The sequence below is a fragment of the Salvelinus namaycush genome, chromosome 31, assembly GCF_016432855.1.
Source record: "Salvelinus namaycush isolate Seneca chromosome 31, SaNama_1.0, whole genome shotgun sequence".
NCBI lineage: Eukaryota > Metazoa > Chordata > Actinopteri > Salmoniformes > Salmonidae > Salvelinus > Salvelinus namaycush.
The window spans coordinates 3058737-3079081 of NC_052337.1; positions in this window are offsets into that span (position 1 = coordinate 3058737).

Here is a 20345-nt window from a genome sequence, read left to right on the forward strand (position 1 = left end):
GAGGATAAGGGCCAGACTTAACAAGCGTTTGCTGAGAAGCTGAGGATAAGGGCCAGACTTAACAAGCGTTTGCTGAGAAGTTGAGGATAAGGGCCAGACTTAACAAGCGTTTGATGAGAAGCTGAAGATAAGGGCCAGACTTAACAAGCGTTTGCTGAGAAGCTGAGGATAAGGGCCAGACTTAACAAGCGTTTGATGAGAAACTGAAGATAAGGGCCAGACTTAACAAGCGTTTGCTGAGAAGCTGAAGATAAGGGCCAGACTTAACAAGCGTTTGATGAGAAGCTGAGGATAAGGGCCAGACTTAACAAGCGTTTGATGAGAAGCTGAAGATAAGGGCCAGACTTAACAAGCGTTTGCTGAGAAACTGAAGATAAGGGCCAGACTTAACAAGCGTTTGATGAGAAGCTGAGGATAAGGGCCAGACTTAACAAGCGTTTGTTGAGAAGCTGAGGATAAGGGCCAGACTTAACAAGCGTTTGATGAGAAGCTGAGGATAAGGGCCAGACTTAACAAGCGTTTGATGAGAAACTGAGGATAAGGGCCAGACTTAACAAGCGTTTGCTGAGAAACTGAGGATAAGGGCAAGACTTAACAAGCGTTTGCTGAGAAACTGAGGATAAGGGCCAGACTTAACAAGCGTTTGATGAGAAACTGAGGATAAGGGCCAGACTTAACAAGCGTTTGATGAGAAGCTGAGGATAAGGGCCAGACTTAACAAGCGTTTGCTGAGAAACTGAGGATAAGGCCAAGACTTAACAAGCGTTTGCTGAGAAGCTGAGGATAAGGGCCAGACTTAACAAGCGTTTGATGAGAAGCTGAGGATAAGGGCCAGACTTAACAAGCGTTTGATGAGAAGCTGAAGATAAGGGCCAGACTTAACAAGCGTTTGATGAGAAGCTGAGGATAAGGGCCAGACTTAACAAGCGTTTGATGAGAAGCTGAGGATAAGGGCCAGACTTAACAAGCGTTTGATGAGAAGCTGAGGATAAGGGCCAGACTTAACAAGCGTTTGATGTGAAACTGAGGATAAGGGCCAGACTTAACAAGCGTTTGCTGAGAAACTGAGGATAAGGGCCAGACTTAACAAGCGTTTGATGAGAAACTGAGGATAAGGGCCAGACTTAACAAGCGTTTGATGAGAAGCTGAGGATAAGGGCCAGACTTAACAAGCGTTTGCTGAGAAACTGAGGATAAGGCCAAGACTTAACAAGCGTTTGCTGAGAAGCTGAGGATAAGGGCCAGACTTAACAAGCGTTTGCTGAGAAGCTGAGGATAAGGGCTAGACTTAACAAGCGTTTGCTGAGTAGCTGAGGATAAGGCCAAGACTTAACAAGCGTTTGCTGAGAAGCTGAGGATAAGGGCAAGACTTAACAAGCGTTTGCTGAGAAGCTGAGGATAAGGACCAGACTTAACAAGCGTTTGCTGAGAAGCTGAGGATAAGGGCCAGACTTAACAAGCGTTTGCTGAGAAGCTGAGGATAAGGGCCAGACTTAACAAGCGTTTGATGAGAAGCTGAGGATAAGGGCCAGACTTAACAAGCGTTTGCTGAGAAGCTGAGGATAAGGGCCAGACTTAACAAGCGTTTGCTGAGAAGCTGAGGATAAGGCCAAGACTTAACAAGCGTTTGATGAGAAGCTGAGGATTAGGGCCAGACTTAACAAGCGTTTGCTGAGAAACTGAAGATAAGGGCCAGACTTAACAAGCTTTTGCTGAGAAGCTGAGGATAAGGGCCAGACTTAACAAGCGTTTGATGAGAAGCTGAGGATAAGGGCCAGACTTAACAAGCGTTTGATGAGAAGCTGAGGATAAGGGCCAGACTTAACAAGCGTTTGCTGAGAAACTGAGGATAAGGCCAAGACTTAACAAGCGTTTGCTGAGAAACTGAGGATAAGGGCAAGACTTAACAAGCGTTTGCTGAGAAACTGAGGATAAGGGCCAGACTTAACAAGCGTTTGCTGAGAAGCTGAGGATAAGGGCTAGACTTAACAAGCGTTTGCTGAGAAGCTGAGGATAAGGGCTAGACTTAACAAGCGTTTGATGAGAAGCTGAGGATAAGGGCCAGACTTAACAAGCGTTTGCTGAGAAACTGAGGATAAGGCCAAGACTTAACAAGCGTTTGCTGAGAAACTGAGGATAAGGGCCAGACTTAACAAGCGTTTGCTGAGAAGCTGAGGATAAGGGCTAGACTTAACAAGCGTTTGCTGAGAAGCTGAGGATAAGGGCTAGACTTAACAAGCGTTTGCTGAGAAGCTGAGGATAAGGGCTAGACTTAACAAGCGTTTGCTGAGAAGCTGAGGATAAGGGCTAGACTTAACAAGCGTTTGCTGAGAAGCTGAGGATAAGGGCCAGACTTAACAAGCGTTTGATGAGAAACTGAGGATAAGGGCCAGACTTAACAAGCGTTTGCTGAGAAACTGAGGATAAGGCCAAGACTTAACAAGCGTTTGCTGAGAAGCTGAGGATAAGGGCCAGACTTAACAAGCGTTTGATGAGAAACTGAAGATAAGGGCCAGACTTAACAAGCGTTTGCTGAGAAGCTGAGGATAAGGGCCAGATTTAACAAGCGTTTGATGAGAAACTGAGGATAGGGCCAGACTTAACAAGCGTTTGCTGAGAAACTGAGAAATAAAAGTGAAATCTAGAACATTTAGATTTTTTTATGATAGGGGGACTATGGGGGACTATGTTGATGTGGTACTGATTATATTGTGTGTTGGGGGACTGTGTTGACGTGGTACTGATTATATTGTGTGTTGGGGGACTATGTTGATGTGGTACTGATTATATTGTGTGTTGGGGGACTGTGTTGATGTGGTACTGATTATATTGTGTGTTGGGGGACTATGTTGATCTGGTACTGATTATATTGTGTGTTGGGGGACTGTGTTGATGTGGTACTGATTATATTGTGTGTTGGGGGACTGTGTTGATGTGGTACTGATTATATTGTGTGTTGGGGGACTATGTTGATGAGGGACTATGTTGACGTGGTACTGATTCTATTGTGTGTTGGGGGACTATTTTGATGTGGTACTGATTATATTGTGTGTTGAGGGACTATGTTGATGTGGTACTGATTATATTGTGTGTTGGGGGACTATGTTGATGTGGTACTGATTATATTGTGTGTTGGGGGACTATGTTGATGTGGTACTGATTATATTGTGTGTTGGGGGACTGTGTTGATGTGGTACTGATTATATTGTGTGTTGGGGGACTATGTTGATGTGGTACTGATTATATTGTGTGTTGGGGGACTGTGTTGATGTGGTACTGATTATATGTTGACTCCTACATTTCTGTCTTCTGTGTTTGTGTGCCCTTTAATATTTCAACCTCCATCTTGTGATATTATTCGATTTGTCTGCACCTTTAAGATATGACCAAAATGATCGTTTAGACAAAGGGATATCAGACTAACACATTTATAATACTGTGGATTGTTTTAGAGATCATTTTAATAAATCATTTTTTAAAATTATTTATCATCTTTCTTGCAGTGACCAGAATTGCACTGTATAAACAAAGCCAACAACCAAAACAAACAATGCAGTGATATTTTAAGTACACTGCTCAAAAAAATAAAGGGAACACTTAAACAACACAATGTAACTCCAAGTCAATCACACTTCTGTGAAATCAAACTGTCCACTTAGGAAGCAACACTGATTGACAATAAATTTCACATGCTGTTGTGCAAATGGAATAGACAAAAGGTGGAAATTATAGGCAATTAGCAAGACACCCCCAAAAAAGGAGTGATTCTGCAGGTGGTGATCACAGACCACTTCTCAGTTCCTATGCTTCCTGGCTGATGTTTTGGTCACTTTTGAATGCTGGCGGTGCTCTCACTCTAGTGGTAGCATGAGACGGAGTCTACAACCCACACAAGTGGCTCAGGTAGTGCAGTTCATCCAGGATGGCACATCAATGCGAGCTGTGGCAAAAAGGTTTGCTGTGTCTGTCTGCGTAGTGTCCAGAGCATGGAGGAGCTACCAGGAGACAGGCCAGTACATCAGGAGACGTGGAGGAGGCCGTAGGAGGGCAACAACCCAGCAGCAGGACCGCTACCTCCGCCTTTGTGCAAGGAGGTGCACTGCCAGCGCCCTGCAAAATGACCTCCAGCAGGCCACAAATGTGCATGTGTCTGCTCAAACGGTCAGAAACAGACTCCATGAGGGTGGTATGAGGGCCCGACGTCCACAGGTGGGGGTTGTGCTTACAGCCCAACACCGTGCAGGACGTTTGGCATTTGCCAGAGAACACCAAGATTGGCAAATTCGCCACTGGCGCCCTGTGCTCTTCACAGATGAAAGCAGGTTCACACTGAGCACATAAGCACATGTGACAGACGTGACAGAGTCTGGAGACCCCGTGGAGAACGTTCTGCTACCTGCAACATCCTCCAGCATGACCGGTTTGGCGATGGGTCAGTCATGGTGTGGGGTGGCATTTCTTTGTGGGGCCGCACAGCCCTCCATGTGCTCGCCAGAGGTAGCCTGACTGCCAATAGGTACCGAGATGAGATCCTCAGACCCCTTGTGAGACCATATGCTGACACATGCACATTTGTGGCCTGCTGGAGGTCATTTTGCAGGGCTCTGGCAGTGCACCTCCTTGCACAAAGGCGGAGGTAGCGGTCCTGCTGCTGGGTTGTTGCCCTCCTACGGCCTCCTCCACGTCTCCTGATGTACTGGCCTGTCTCCTGGTAGCGCCTTCATGCTCTGGACACTACGCTGACAGACACAGCAAACCTTTTTGCCACGGCTCGCATTGATGTGCCATCCTGGATGAACTGCACTACCTGAGCCACTTGTGTGGGTTGTAGACTCCGTCTCATGCTACCACTAGAGTGAGAGCACCGCCAGCATTCAAAAGTGACCAAACATCAGCCAGGAAGCATAGGAACTGAGAAGTGGTCTGTGATCACCACCTGCAGAATCACTCCTTTTTTGGGGGTGTCTTGCTAATTGCCTATAATTTCCACCTTTTGTCTATTCCATTTGCACAACAGCATGTGAAATTTATTGTCAATCAGTGTTGCTTCCTAAGTGGACAGTTTGATTTCACAGAAGTATGATTGACTTGGAGTTACATTGTGTTGTTTAAGTGTTCCCTTTATTTTTTTGAGCAGTGTAGTTATATTTTAGCAAATGAAAGCGCACAGAGTAAGGTTCAATGATACAGCTTGAAACTACCAATTGCTCTGCAGTCAAGTAAATCCCGCTGTCTACCGTGCACGCTGGACTCTAGGGGGGCTTTGTGGGGTGTTTGGAAACCTAGGGCTATAGTGACACGCTAATGTGGAGAGTACTGACCCCCCTCACCCCTAACACCCTCTAAAGGGCTAGGGACAACCCCACCCTGGTTTAATCGTAAGACGTTCACATCCCCCACAGTGCCTAAGGAAACACAGGCTGTCACAAAATGAGAATATGTATTGCATTATACCAGTAGCTCAAATGTGAAATATGGATGTTTTATTCATTATCGATTTCTCTTAATTGTTCTGCTTGGTTTTTCCTCAGCTGGAAACATAGATCACACTGCCTCGTGGGGGAATTACTGTAATGGTTCAAGATCCGTGTTGAATACTCCATCATGCTTGGCACACGTTCTATAATAGAAATACGGTGTGATGTCTGCTAGTCGTAACACAAACAATGCAGAGAGATAGATGACATTTCTGGATGTGACGCCACATCTTTGAAGTAGAAGTGGTTTAGCAGAAAGGTTATATTAGCAGTGTTCACATAATAAGAATTAGAGGAATTTATTCAACAGAAAATGGCGATTGCACCAACAAATCCACATTTTTTAAATTAAGTTTGGAATGGGGGACCTTTCAGGAGAGCTATACCACCCAGCTGGGAAAAAATGGCAACATGGTGGACACCGGACTCTTTGTGCACAGTTTGGAGAGGTCTGTTTATATGTTAGTATACCGGCCAACCTTTGGCATCACATCTCCTTACAGTCCTATGTTTGGAATATTAACTTGCCCCTCACTGTCTAGCTTATAATTATCGATAATCTTTCCTGGGGTCAAACCTCAACTCCTATTTGCTCCCAATATCACTTCTGTTTTCGTTTTCTGAACCGTGACCTTTACTGTTGACCACACTGTTGTGGGACTCCTTCAAAGTCAACAGGGCGGCCATTTTGAATTTGAGTTCCAATACAGATTACAAAAGACAACAGGGCCAAGATTCAGGCAAGATGGAGTGACAGCCAGTGTCTATGCTGGTTCCTGATATTTGCCCTTTGGGTTTCTCAATCGGTGCTGAAGGAGAGTCCCTTGAACGCCCTGGGAAAGAAAACACAGCTCCAGTAACTCAAGCTGGTCCTTGGTCAATAAAGACACACAAGACTGTTTGGCCACACGGACACCTCACACATGGCCCTCAGACCACATAGGAAATTAGCCCAGCCACAATATTTTCAATAGATTTACAAGCAATACCACCTTTTTTCACTATATCACTGAGCCCTTTGCTCTAAGCCAGTGATTCATTTTAATAGCCTTAATTTCTCCTTCTCATTCCACTATCAAACTAAGCACGGTGTGGACCTCAGGTTGTATGCCAGGCCATGGGTTTATATATATATATATATATATATACAGTACCAGTCAAAAGTTTGGACACACCTACTTATACCAGAGTCGGGCGGGAGGGTGCGGGCAGCAATCGGTTGAAGAGCATGCACTTAGTTTTACTAGCATTTTAAATCGGTTGGAGGCCACGGAAGGAGTGCTGTATGGCGTTGAAGCTCGTTTGGAGGTTTGTTAGCACTGTGTCCAAAGAAGGGCCAGATGTATACAGAATGGTGTCGTCTGCATAGAGGTGGATCAGAGAATCACCAGCAGGAAGAGCGACATCAATGATATGTACAGAGAAAAGAGTCGGCCAGAGAATTGAACCCTGTGGCACCCCCATAGAGACTGCCAGAGGTCCGGACAACTGGCCCTCCGATTTGACACACTGAACTCCATCTGCGAAGTTGTTGGTGAACCAGGCGAGGCAGTCATTTGAGAAGCCAAGGCTATTGAGTCTGCCGAATAATAGTGAAGACATCAAAACTATGAAATAACACATATTGAAGTGTTAAACAAATGAAAATATATATACTCATCTGGCCAGCATCCCAGAGTCGCCTCTTCACTGTTAACGTTGAGACTGGTGTTTGGCGGGTACTATTTAATGAAGCGGCCAGTTGAGGACTTGTGAGGCGTCTGTCTAAAGAAGGCCAGTTTTATTGCTTCTTTAATCAGAACAACAGTTTTCAGCTGTGCTAACATAATTACAAAAGGGTTTTCTAATGATCAATTAGCCTTTTAAAATGATGAACTTGGATTAGCTAACACAACGTGCCATTGGAACACAGGAGTGATGGTTGCTGATAATGGGCCTCTGTACACCTATGTAGATATTCTATTCTATTAAAAATCTGCCGTTTCCAGCTAAAATAGTCATTTACAACATTAACAATGTCTACACTGTATTTCTGATTAATTTGATGTTATTTTAATGCACCAAAAAATGCTTTTCTTTCAAAAACAAGGACATTTCTGACTTTTGAACGGTAGTGTATAATATATTTTTATTTTCAAAATTCTGTGAGAAAACAAATTCAATCAACTTTAACGACTAAAACCAAATCGAAACAGTGTAGAAATTATAATGGACCTAAATTTAAACAATATGGATAGAGGAAAAATGTTTGCAAATTTTGACGGCATGGAAATAGAAAACAAATTCACTGCGGCCCTCCGGACCTCGTTGATGACCAATTGCATCCAGCGGATATCGTTGAAGACCAAATGCGACTCTCCGGACGTCGTTCGAATACCAAATGCGACTCTCCGGACGTCGTTCGAATACCAAATGCGACTCTCCGAACATCGTTGAAGACCAAATGCGACTCTCCGGACGTCGTTCGAATACCAAATGCGACTCTCCGGACCTCGTTGAATACCAAATGCGACTCTCCGGACCTCGTTGAATACCAAATGCGACTCTCCGGACCTCGTTGAATACCAAATGCGACTCTCCGGACCTCGTTGAATACCAAATGCGACTCTCCGAACATCGTTGAAGACCAAATGTGGCCCCCAGACCTCGTTGAAGACCAAATGCTGGCCCCGGGGCAAAATGAGTCTCGTTTAACCCCTGGTTTAACCCATCATACCCTGTAAACTTAGCCTCGGTGATCCTCCTCAGCCATTGATGATTTTTCAGTGTCATTAGTGCCTACTGGTACATGTCTGTGGAATGCCTGCGATCTGTTTGAAGCCTGAGCCGGCTGACAGGGCCCGGGGGGACGACTCACCGTGGCAACGACCCCAAGGGTTAACTCAAGCCACCGGCGTCCCATGCCTCCTGCTCCCTGTCGCCCGGGGCTATGGCCCTGCACCGCCGCACGTCACTGTGTGCTTTTCCCAGAACCCTCACTGCCTGCCTAGGCCAGAGTGGACACATCTCACGGTCAGTCAAATCAGTCGCTACCGGTGAGGCTCAGCTGAGGAGGTCAAAGTTCAGATGGAAAAGAATAGAGCAGAGATCAGTCACTGTTCTGACATTTTTTTAAAGTCATGAAACATGTCATCAACTGTTAAAACAGTACTTCCTCAGACATACACTGACTGTACAAAATATTAAGAACACCTTCCTAATATTGAGTTGCAATATTTCACAGGGATGCTGGCCCATGTTGACATCAATGCTTCCCACAATTGTGTCAAGTTTGCTGGATGTCCTTTGGCTGGTGGACCATTCTTGATACACACGGGAAACTGTTGAGCGTGAAATACCCAGCAGCATTGCAGTTCTTGACACAAACCGGTGCTCCTGGCACCTGCTACCATACCCCGTTCAAAAGGCACTTAAATATTTTGTCTTGTCCATTCACCCTCTGAATGGCACACATACACAATCCATGTCTCAATTGTCTCAAGGCTTAACAATCCTTCTTTAACCCCGTCTCCTCCCCCTTCATTTACACTGAAGTGGATTTAACAAGTGACATCAATAAGCGATGATAGCTTTCACCTGGATTCACCTGGTCAGTCTATGTCACGGAAAGAGCAGGTGTTCTTAATGTTTTGTCCACTCGGTGTAGAGCACAACTCACCCAGTACATGGTGCTGAGTTTTACTTTGGTTTAGACAGGACTGCTGTTACAACAGAGAGTGCTCTTCCTTCAACGTCGGCCCTTTATTTCTTACCTTGTGATGCAGAAATAAATGGTTGTTGGTTGTTGTGTACTCAATAGAAGATTGTAGGTGACATGTTTTATGAGATTATGAGAACACACACAGTGTGTGTATCTAGTGGTTCATGAGCACAGCTAATTTATGTAGGCCTGTGGTAAATATACCAAATCTTATTCAGGTCTTCTCTCAAACAAGTATTTTAGTCATTACAAAAATTGCTTTATAACAGGTAAACAATTTGAAAACCACTCTTTGGTCGACTCAACGCTATTCCTAGAAAAGTATTTTTTTTAAATCTTCTGCTAATTTGATTTGAAAGAGACCGGATGAATGAAAAGATCCAGATAACGCCCGTTGTTAAAGTTCTGTGTACTCGTCTTTTTTAGCAAACAGAGGCAGAGCTGTTCTCTCTGTCTAAACTTTACCCATGGTTTTATGGAAGCCCAATATAACCACTGAGCAATTATGTCATGAGGAGAAAACAAACATTGCTCCATCTTTATGACATTGCTTTCATATCCGTCAAAAGGCTTTTAATGTAAACCAATTCAGTGATTCAGCTACACTGTGACAGTTTACCTAAACTAGTGACGTCACGTACAGTACATATCATTATGCATGTACAAAGCTAGAAATATGAGGATACCGCTTGAATTAATTTAGCAAATACCAACCTAGAGATAGAAGAGAGAGCTAAAATACCAACCAACAGATAGAAAGAGAGATAGAATAAAATGCATTGTATAGGCCTACGCAGGATGGCTTGTATGAGCACCATCCACCTTGGTCTTCTCTCCCAGTCTGCACCTTCCAGTTCCTTGGTGTTGTAGAATCGGACATTGCTTTTGAGTATTTGGACACAGTGCAGATAGGTCCTAAAACTTCTGCCAACGCTCGGTGTTAACTGCAAGCCTGTTACGTGACTCGCCAGCCTTGTCACAAGCCTGGCTATCACAAGTAGAGTCAGTAGAGTCCAACTGCAATTCCAACTGCTTATGACTGCGCTATTCTAGCCTTACGTTGGTTTCAGTTCTCAGGCACCGTAACACACGTGTCAAAAGTCAGACAAGGCAACAGTGATCCATAACAATTAGAGCTTTATCATTAACCATGAAAGCAATGAAAGCTGTGCATTGTTTGATCACTTTTGACAGGTCTTGTGACATTTTACAGGTAATTGTAATGAAATAAACTGCAAACTACAGTAGTAACTACACAGTTAGGTTCCTAATCAGTCTAGTTTTTGAAAACGACATTTGATAGAAAGGTAATTTGTAAATGTTTTTTTTTGGTTCCCTTTGAATGCCACTGTGATGTTAAGTTTTTCTTGGTAAATAACAGTTGCAACAGTGTATTACAAAGCCTTACAGCTGAATAATCTCACACAATCAATGCTGAGCTTCAGAGCGCAGAAGTGGACAATCAACTGACTGCTCAATTATTTAGACCCTATCCCCTCCCCTCGGTCCTAATGGAATTCTGCCTAATCTCCCAACGTTCCCTATGGAATTCCAAACGGACACTCCCAATACCATTCCGACTGTCATAAGAATGACAGGCCTAATAAAGTTTCCATTGACAGAGGGAATGTATATGACCTGATATTAGTATGAGGTGGCCTCTGGTGTGTCAAGCACACAGACCCATGTCATGTCATTGACCTGATAACCGGTGACAACGCCCAAAGATATGAGGGTGGCCTCTACCATTGTCATTTATCATTTGATGCTATCTCATAAACTTAAATCTGTAACTTGTCAGAGGGTCACCAGGTCCATGATTGCTTCATATTACTTCATTATGCTTCATAATGCGTATGATACTTGTCGATTTGTGGAGATGAGTGCATTGATCCCTCTGAATCCCATGCATACCAGACGGTGTCCGTCATTCACCACTGAAACTCGAGAAAAGGTTTCCTGTGAAGATTTCAAACAGCATCCATTGAATAACTGTAGATGATGAGTCCCACTCAAGGATATTCATAAGGATAATTTCTTCAATGCATTTCTCATTCATATTTACAGTCCAGACATCACAGTTAAACCCAGTCCTCCTACTCTACAGTTATTGACACAGCGTTCTAAACTATTTAAAAAGCTGAACCATCACATCTCACTACAGTCGACCAGAGCTAAGGAGATGCCTCTCCAAAACATATATATGACTGCATTTACACAGGCAGTCCAATTCTGATCTTTTTCCACTAATTGGTCTTTTGACCAATCAGATCAGATCTTCCGCCAATAATTGGGCAAAATATAAATAATTGAGCTGCCTGGGTAAACGAAGCCCAAGTGTCTAACAATAGACTCCAGATGTGAGCAAATAGGAGAAGCTTGTTTGAAGTTAATGTATACCCTCTGTCGACAATGGGTTTAAAGTATTGCATTGATGGTTCAGGCATACTGTTCCAACCTACACGATTACGTTCTAATCAAAAATGGCTTCAACCACATCCAATTAACACAAGTCTAGTTAGTTAAGTGCTCGTTTCAAACCATTTAAAGGTTTGTATTTCATGCATCCCTAGTATTGGATAATCACGCTCTGAAGGGCTCCGTTGGGAAATGGCACATTCTGTGAAAGTGGTGAGGTTAATAGTAGCATTGGTAAAGTGGGCCTTTTGTTTGCGTGCCAGGTTAAAGAAGATGGATGCTGTGATTTAAGGGCCAGTGCCATTAAACCTAGCCAGAATGACCTCTCTAGTTTGGGCTCCTGAATGGAAATAATTACCAAGCGAAGAAGTCAATCCACTTTACATTAGCTGTGTTAGTATTCCTGTCAATAAGGCATTTCCTGACGTTAGCTGTGTTAGTATGCCTGTCAATAAGGCATTTCTTGATGTTAGCTGTGTTAGTATGCCTGTCAATAAGGCATTTCCTGACGTTAGCTGTGTTAGTATTCCTGTCCATAAGGCATTTCCTGACGTTAGCTGTGTTAGTATGCCTGTCAATATGGCATTTCCTGACGTTAGCTGTGTTAGTATGCCTGTCAATAAGGCATTTCCTGACGTTAGCTGTGTTAGTATGCCTGTCAATAAGGCATTTCCTGACGTTAGCTGTGTTAGTATGCTTGTCAATAAGGCATTTCCTGACGTTAGCTGTGTTAGTATGCCTGTCAATAAGGCATTTCCTGACGTTAGCTGTGTTAGTATGCCTGTCAATAATGCATTTCCTGACGTTAGCTGTGTTAGTATGCCTGTCAATAAGGCATTTCCTGATGTTAGCTGTGTTAGTATGCCCGTCAATAAGGCATTTCCTGACGTTAGCTGTGTTAGTATGCCTGTCAATAAGGCATTTCCTGATGTTAGCTGTGTTAGTATTCCTGTCAACAAGGCATGTTTTTGCTTTTACTTGATCCTGCAAATTGTGACCTACCTCAAATTGCAGTTATTTTCCATACTCCGTTGCTGTTTGTCATTTTTGCAGACAATGATGAACTTAGCCATACAATAGCTATATTCAATCAAATGTGAAACTAGTTGATGGCATGTCATGCTCCTGAACCGTGCACAGTTCCTTTGGGTACAGTTACAGTAGTTCTGTCCCTTATATATCATATCTGCCGCCTCCTTTACGAGTTACCTCCCATTGTCCGTCTGATTCCGTTACCAAAAGCTCAACCCTGATTCAAAACACAAGCATGTCACATCATAGGTGTTCTGTTGTTTCATTATTAGTCACTGCTCCAGTGTGTGCCTGTAGTTGCTTAGTAATTCATTAAAACATACCTCATTTCAGCTCACACGGCTCAGACAAGCTTCGCCACAGGTCTGCACTCTGCACACAACTACCAGCTGCTGACAAACATGTTTCAGGCCTATCTGGTATAATTTAATCGCATGTATACGAACGGGGTCATGGGTCGGAACAGTGAAACCAGTACTCTGGTAACATAGCTGCAGACAGGTGACAGCCATCTTTAATGTTTATGACAGAGCTCCCCTTCCCTTACCTCTGGTGATGTCATCAGGGCCCTGGTGTTATTAATAAATCATGCATGGCAGCGGGAGCTTGGGTTTCAACGCGAGTTCATTCCTAAAATAATCCACCGCTTTAAATGATCTCAGCAGAGAGAGAGAGAGAGCACACTTTCTAAAACAATAAACTAATCAACTCGGAAACCGAGGAAACAACTCGCCTTACAGGGCACCGAAGGGCCAATCGGGCCTCACGCATTGACAGACAGTCTAACGGGCATCGCCGGTTGGTCCTCTTCTAACTGGTGAGTGTGAGGTACATCAATATAAAGTTATGGATGGATCCTAGCTTGATACAGTATGTATTTATTAGTTAGAGATAAATCATTGTCTCAATGTCAATGGGAGATTTGTGTTTCTCGCACAGATCTGAGATTAGGATTCAGTTTAATAGTCAGTGTCATCACTACCAGATCAGATTAAAATATGATCTAAATATTACATAGAGGAAATTCACTTTACTCAGAACATAAAAGCTAGTAAATGGAATGTTTATTTTGGCACTCTTTTTTTAGACTTAGTCTAATCTTAGCCATTTTGACTAAAATATAATTAAAACCACTTCTGGTAAAATTGGGAAACACAAAAGAAACAACAACACGAAGAGTTATCTATCCAAAACAGAGATGTATGGGTAAACCACTTCTCCAATCTTTTTGGCCGTATAACAAAGAACAAACAGCAAAAATATATACATGATCAAATACAAATCTTAGAATCAACTATTAAAGACTACCAGAACCCACTGGATTATCCAATTACATTGAATGAACTACAGGACAAAGTACAAAACCCTCCGACCCAAAAAGGCCTGTGGTGTTGATGGTATTCTAAATTAAATGATAAAATATACAGACCACAAATTCCAATTGGCTATATTTAAACTTTTTAACATCTTCCTTCGCTCTGGCATCTTCCCCAATATTTGGAACCAAGGACTGATCACCAAAATCCACGAAAGTGGAGACAAATTTGACCCCAATAACTACTGTGGGATATGCATCAACAGCAACCTTGGGAAAATCCTCTGCATTATCATTAACAGCAGACTCATACATTTCCTCAGTGAAAACAATGTACTGAGCAAATGTCAAAATGGCTTTTTACCAAATTACCGTACGACAGAGCACGTATTCACCCTGCACACCGTCATTGACAAAGAAACAAAACAAAGGCAAAGTCTTCTCATGCTTTGTTGATTTAAAAAAAGCTTTTGACTCAATTTGGCATGAGGGCCTGCTATATAAAAAAAAAAGGAAAGTGATGTTGGGGGGAAAACATACGACATTATAAAATCCATGTACACAAACAACAAAGTGTGCGATTAAAATGTGCAAAAAACACATTTCTTTCCACAGGGCCGTGGGGTGAGACAGGGATGCAGTTTAAGCCCCACCCTCTTCAACATACAGTACCAGTCAAAAGTTTGGACACACCTATTCATTCCAGGGTTTTTCATGTCAGACCCACTTCACCATCCATTTTACACCCGAAGATCCCTTTAATGCCATCAATGGATATACTGTAGGATCTACTGGGGGACTGGTATTGGGTATTATTATATTAAATAATAGTAGTTGAGTCTCTGTCTCCTATGTAGGTGTAGGTTAACAATACTTCCAGTGGAATGTGGGGCTATAGATAGATAGATAGATAGATAGATAGATAGATAGATAGATAGATAGATAGATAGATAGATAGATAGATAGATAGATAGATAGATAGATAGATAGATAGATAGATAGATAGATAGATAGATAGATAGATAGATAGATAGATAGATAGATAGATAGATAGATAGAATTACTAGAAAGGACAAAGCCCCTCAGACCCCAGAAATTTGACTGGAACACTCATGGTTTCCCTCAATGTGAATGGGACTGTCCGTTCTAGTAATTCTATTTCTATGGTGTGAATTGTTTCCCACCCTGGGGCGATAGCCCTGTAATCCAGATCTCTGGTTCAGATTACAGCAGGGGGATTAGGTCTGTCTGACTGGCTGCCTGCACCAAACACTCTGGCGTCCACCATCTCTCCCCACATGTCATCATATCAAGTCCTCATATACCCCAATGTATATTGGTAAGAGTGTTGTTAATCTGTCTGTGTTCCTAGTTCTTTACTATGGCCATAACCATTCAAATACAACAAACGTCCTTTTAACAAACGTTACAAACAATGTTCACTACCGTTCAAAAGTTTGGGGTCACTTAGAAATGTTCTTGTTTTCCATGAAATTAGTTGCAAAATGAATAGGAAATATAGTCAAGACATTGACAAGGTTATAAATAATGATTTTGAACTGAAATAAAAATGGTGTCCTTCAAACTTTGCTTTCGTCAAAGAATCCTCAATTTGCAGCAATTACAGCCTTGCAGACCTTTGGCATTCTAGTTGTCAATTTGTTGTGCTAATCTGAAGAGATTTAACCGCATGCTTCCGGAAGCACCTCTCACAAGTTGGATTGGCTTGATGGGCACTTCTTACGTACTATGCTCCATTATAGACAGAATACCAACTGACTGCTTCTTCCCTAATAGTTATTGCATAGTTTGGAGCTGTGCTTTGGGTCATTGTCCAGTTGTAGGAGGAAATTGGCTACAATTAAGCGCCGTCCACAGGGTATGGCATGACGATGCAAAATGGAGTGATAGCCTTCCTTCTTCAAGATCCCTTTTACCCTGTTCAAATCTCCCACTTTACCACCACCAACGCACCCCCAGACCATCACATTGCCTCCACCATGCTTGACAGATCCTCCAACATCTTTTCATTTTTTCTGCGTCTCACGAATGTTCTTCCTTGAGATCCGAACACCTCAAACTTAGATTTGTCTGTCCATAACACTTTCATAACACAATCTTCCTCTGTCCGGTAAAACTGCAAAACATGTGACAAAGAAAATAGCTTTATGTCCTGATTACAAAACGTTATATTTGGGGCAAATCCAATAACATATCACTGAGTACCAATCTTCATATTTTCAAGCATAGTTGAGGCTGCATCATGTCATGTGTATGCTTGTATTCGTGAAGAACTGGGGAGTTTTTTAGGATAAAAAATAAACGAAATAGAGCTATTAATTACACTTTGGATGGTGTATAAATACACCCAGTCACTACAAAGATACATGCGACCTTCCTAACGCATTTGAATGGAGAGGAAGGAAACTGTTAAAGTATTTCACTATGAGACCAATGGTGATTTTAAACCACTTACAGAGCTAATCCAACACAACAAATTACTGAGTACAACTCTTCATATTTCCAAGCATGGTGGTGGCTGCATCATGTTATGGGTATGCTTGTCATCAGCAAGGACTGGGGACTTTTTTAGGATAAAAAGAAAAATAATAGATCTAAGCACAGGCAAAATCCTAGAGGAAAACATTGTTCAGTCTGCTTTCCCACAGACACTGTGAGACAAATCCACCTTTCAAAAGAACAATAACCTAACTGGAGTTACTTACCAAGACTACATTGAATGTTCCTGTGTGGCCTAGTTACAGTTTTGACTTAAATCGGCTTGAAAATCTATCCATGGCAAGACTGTCTAGCAATGATCAACAACCAACTTGACAGAGCTTGAAGAATTTTTAAATGAATAATGGGCAATTATTGTACAATCTAGGTTTGCAAATCTCTTAGAGACTTACCCAGAAAAACTCACAGCTGTTGTCGCTGCTAAAGGTGCTTCTAACATCTATTGACTTAGGGGGGTGAATACTTGTATCTTTCCAATCAAAATATGAGTGTTTTGTTTTCCATTAATGCAAATAATAATAAATAATTGTGTATAATTGACAAAAAAAAGACAATTAAATTCATTTGAATCCCACTTTGTAACACACCAGAATGTGGAAAAAGTCAAGGGGTGTGAATATTTTCTGAAGGAACTTGTATGTGAATTACAGATCGGCACAGTCTGACCTTTCTATCTGATTCTTCTGGAGAATCTTGTCGCTGGACCTGCTATAACTTCACGTTTGTGGTTGTCCTCAGGATGTCGGGTGATGCCTTCAAAACTGGCCACTAGGGGCAATGGTGAACACTATTACCATCAAGTAGGCTTGCGGCGTGTTACGGCGTTGTGGATGGGGATGACGGATGGACGTAAGCCGCGTTCAATCCCAGTGCTAGGCAACCTTAACCCTTAACTTGATGACTGTGGTCCAGGGCCCGGTTTCCCATAGAGCATCTTAAGGCTAAGTTCATCGTTAGAACCATCGAGCTCAGAGCCGCTGAACAGAGCACAAGTCTGGTCTCTGTAGCTTCTCTGTAGCTGGTGGCTAGTCAGCTTCTCCTCGACCACCACTGATCGGCGCCAACAGCCGATAGGATGCCCGGAAGGCTCGCTGCACATCAGCAGTAGTCCAAAGCAGCCTCGTAGTCGTCCCGAGCATTTGTGCACACCTCTACCACCTCAATCTCCAGCATTTAAATGAAAACATAACAGGCTGGCCAACCTGCTAGTTATCTAGCCAATCCAACCTTACATCTGATCTGTTATATTATGCCAAACAAACAAAAACGAAACAGTAAAAACATTTCAATAAAAAATCTAATAAAATATAACTAATATTTACAGAATTGACACTATGATCAGTTTATAAGTGGTCTATCACTGTTATTATAGTCAGTCAAAACACATTTTAAGGTCTATTCTTTTAATGTTATTATTAACTTTGATTTATTCAGGGTAGCCCAATTGAGACCACGGTCTTATTCCCATTGGTGCCCTGGGTACAAACATTTTCTCAAAGTAGGAAGAACAATTTACATTACAATTAAAACAAGAAGAAAAAAATTACCACAAGGCACAACCTCAACACCACAACCTCAACACCACAACCTCAACACCACAACCTCAACACCACAACCTCAACACCACAACCTCAACACCACAACCTCAACACCACAACCTCAACACCATAACCTCAACACCTCAACCTCAACACCACAACCTCAACACCATAACCTCAACACCACAACCTCCACACCACAACCTCCACACCACAACCTCAACACCACAACCTCCACACCACAACCTCAACACCACAACCTCAACACCACAACCTCAACACCACAACCGCCACACCACAACCTCAACACCACAACCTCCACACCACAACCTCAACACCACAACCTCACAACCACAACACCACAACCTCAACACCACAACCTCAACACCACAACCTCAACACCACAACCTCAAAACCACAACCTCAACACCACAACCTCAATACCACAACCTCAACACCACAACCTCAACACCACAACCTCAATACCACAACCTCAACACCACAACCTCAACACCACGACCTCAACACCACAACCACAACCTCAACACCACAACCACAACCTCAACACCACAACCTCAACACCACAACCTCAACACCACAACCTCAACACCACAACCTCAATACCACAACCTCAACACCACAACCTCAACACCACAACCTCAACACCACAACCTCAACACCACAACCTCAATACCACAACCTCAACACCACAACCTCAACACCACAACCTCAACACCACAACCTCAACACCACAACCTCCACACCACAACCTCAACACCACAACCTCAATACCACAACCTCAACACCACAACCTCAACACCACGACCTCAACACCACAACCTCAACACCACAACCACAACCTCAACACCACAACCTCAACACCACAACCTCAATACCACAACCTCAACACCACAACCACAACACCACAACCTCCACACCACAACCTCAACACGACAACCTCAACACCACAACCTCAACACCACAACCTCAACACCACAACCTCAACACCACAACCTCAATACCACAACCTCAACACCACAACCTCAACACCACAACCTCAACACCACAACCTCAACACCACAACCTCAACACCACAACCACAACCTCAACACCACAACCTCACAATTTCAACAGATATACCACCACAATCAATCGAAGCAAATGCAATCCTCAATGAATTCATTCACCACCAGAGTCTTTAACTTCCCTAACGGCACCAGCGAATCAAGATGCAAGGATTTTTGTAGGTCATTCCAACAATGGGACTAAAACTACAGGATTTCACTTAATTGGTCGAGACCAGAGGGACCTCAAGAGTTAACCAATCCTGAGAGCGAGTTTGGTAGCTCATTCTTTATACTTCAGAAACGAAGTTAGGTAAGCTAATAAGTAATGGATAATGACAACACTCGCAGAACTTGTGTGTGTGCGTGCGCATGTGTGCGTGCGCGTGTGTGCATGTGTGTGCGTGCGTGTGTGTGTGTGTGTGCGTGCGTGCGTGTGTGCGTGCGTGCGCATGTGTGTGTGTGAGTGCGTGTGTGTGTGTGTGTGTGCGTGTGTGTGTGTGCGTGTGTGTGTGTGTGTGTGTGTGTGTGTGTGTGTGTGTGTGTGTGTGTGTGTGTGTGTGTGTGTGTGTGTGTGTGTGTGTGTGTGGCATTACACACAGGTTGGCTGGTCAAAAAATCCATTTGAAATAAATTGCCCAGGGAGCCTGTGAGACTTTGATAAATGGAGCCTGATTATTTTGAAGCTGTGTGTACATGGACATGGTAGGCACTAGAGCTAACCGGGTCAGTTTTCTGGCAGGGAGAGACGTGTGTGTCAGCGGCTCTACAGAGAGACTCTGGTTGTAGACACCTGACATCCAAAAATAGTATAGGTTTATATTTTATTTTGTTGATCAAATTAAATATTTGTGTGTGTGAGTGTGTGTGTGTACTGTACGTGTGTGTGTGTGTGTACTGTACGTGTGTGTGTGTACTGTACGTGTGTGTGTGTGTGTGTGTGTGTGTGTGTGTGTGTGTGTGTGTGTGTGTGTGTGTGTGTGTGTGTGTGTGTGTGTGTGTGTACTGTACGTGTGTGTGTGTGTGTGTGTGTGTGTGTGTGTGTGTGTGTGTGTGTGTGTGTGTGTGTGTGTGTGTGTGTGTGTGTGTGTGTGTGTGTGTGTAGTGTGTGTGTGTGTGTGTGTGTGTGTGTGTGTGTGTGTGTGTGTGTGTGTGTGTGTGTGTGTGTGTGTGTGTGTGTGTGTGTGTGTGTGTACTGTACGTGTGTGAGTGTGAAATGTTTACTATATATGCAGTAGGGTCCGTAATTATTGCATCCCTTGATGAAGATGAACAAATTAT